The sequence below is a fragment of the Chaetura pelagica genome, unplaced genomic scaffold (genome assembly GCF_000747805.2).
Source record: "Chaetura pelagica isolate M959 unplaced genomic scaffold, ChaPel_1.0 scaffold107, whole genome shotgun sequence".
NCBI lineage: Eukaryota > Metazoa > Chordata > Aves > Apodiformes > Apodidae > Chaetura > Chaetura pelagica.
The window spans coordinates 1,540,822-1,543,004 of record NW_009953979.1 but is presented as its reverse complement, the minus strand read 5'-3'; positions in this window follow the sequence as shown (position 1 = coordinate 1,543,004).

Sequence of the window (2,183 nt, the reverse complement as noted above, 5' to 3'; positions counted from 1 at the left end):
AATGAAGCGAAGAAAACCCATCTCAAGCCAGCACCTGCTTCCCCCTCCACCTCTTTTCCTTGGGTTATTCCTATCCCACAAGCTCAGCTCAGTCCTTCCTGCTGCCCCTTTTGTACGGCTTCATCTCCCCCATCATCCCACCCGGAGAAATAATTACAGATCACTTGTCCTGATGGATAACCGTACCCTGCTGTTATCTGAACTGCAGGCTGGATTTAAAAAAACAAAATACAACTCTCCCCCCCCCCTTCCCCTCCCCCCCGTAATGTTAATGAGGTGGTGAGGAGGGTCCAAAAGGTGTTTTGTGGGATGGCGTGGCCATATCCTGCCACCTCTCTGGGATGGATGGATTTAGTTTTCTGGGATGAAGAGGAAGGTTGGTGCTCAGGAGCAGCCCTGGTATCCCGGGAGCTGCAGGGATGGCTGTAGGGTGATGCCAGGCTCTCACATCCTATGCCAGGATTGGTGGCATCCCTTGGGTATAAGGGCAGTGGAGCTGGCTGGTGCATCCCTTGGGAAATAGGGCCCAGGTTCAATTTTTCCCAGAGGTAAAAATGAGGGGGAAAAAAAAGGAGGAGGGGAAATGGTGAAAAATTGGGGGGGGGGAAGGAGGGAAAATGGGGAAAAAATGGGCATGAAAGGGAAAAAATGAAAAAATGGGGGAAGAAAAGAGGGGAAAAAATAATCACTGTCTTTCTTCTATGTCTGTGAAACTCAGGGAGCAGCTTCATGCTGTGACCCCCCTACAAGCTGCCACCCAGCTCGTCCCAACCACCTAAAGGCAGAAGCAAGAAAAAAACTCTCAGTGCTGGTTTCTTCCCTTTTAAGGGGTTGATTTAATTTTTAAGGGGTTGATTTGATTTGGGGGGGGCACTAGTGTGCAAAGGTTGCGGGGGGGGAGGGTAGTTTCCCTCTTTCTTCCCCCACCCTGGCTGGTGATGGTGGCAGGGAACTGCATCCCACCGATAACATCTTCCAATTAGCCGGGAAGAAAAGCCGAGCCGTAATCTTGGAGCCTCCTCTGCAGCCAGATGTGATCTGCTTTTCCCAGGTCTTGGTGTCCCCTGGGGACATGGGGACAGAGCTGGGGGTGGTTGTAGCCCCCTCCCCATCTCTGCCCAACCCCATTTTGGGGCTAAGAGATTTTTGGAGGGGGGGGGCTTTGCCCCCTCCTGGGAGCTTTCTGCCAAGCCTCTGACTCACTCAGGTTTAATGAGACTCAATGAAGATTAAGCTTTAATTCCTGCTCCTTATCAGCTTCCCTTTGTACCCTCCAGCAAATGACAACTGGGAGGGAAGGTGACCGTGACACCAGCTGGGGACCCCAGTGGATGCTCTGTCTCCATTCCAAGGAGCAGGAGTGTCCCCCCACCTTGGTTGGGTGGGGAATAAATTGGGATCCCCCACCCAGGTGCTCAGCTCCCCCAGAAAAGCAGCCTGAAATGCTGCTGAGCAACACATGGGTTGCAAAGCCACTGTCATCAAGATCTTCCTTGCCCCTGAGTGCCCTGATATGGGTTTTTTTGGGTGCTGCTCTGGCATGGATGGACCTTGGTGCCACCTTGGCTGCACCAACTTCCATGTCCCTTTTCTGGTCCTTTCCATTGTCTCCACCTCATCCCCTCACTAGTTTATCAATCTGACACCATGCAGGACCTGCTCCCAAGGACCACGGGAATGTCACACCCCTTTTCCCAAAACAATGAGGGTCAGGGTGAGGGGAGGGTCAGGAGAACCAGCCTTCCTGTGGGGATACATTGGGCTAAATCTCTAGGAATTAAGAGGGAAGTGCACAGCCTTGGTCATGTCACTTAACCCCCACCTGTCACTGACATTGGTGTCAAGATTTAAGGCCAGGCTGGCAATACATCTGGCTGGGAAACGGGAAGATTCTTTGGAAACTGGCTTTGCTGCTCCCCACTGGTTGGGCTCAGATCCCAGCAATCCCTGCTGGCAGCAATGGCTGGACCCTCCCAAGATAAGGATGGGTGTGGCAGCACCTCCAAAAAGTTCAGGGGGGGGAAACTGGAGTGGAACATCCTTGTCAAGGTCCGGTGGTGCTCGGATAAGAAGCGTCCTGTTCAGGGGACAGCTGGGGACGTGCTGCCCTGCCACGTCCACCTGCTAAAATAAATCCCGTCCCAGGACTTGTGCCATCAGATAGCCTGGAAAAAAAAAAAACA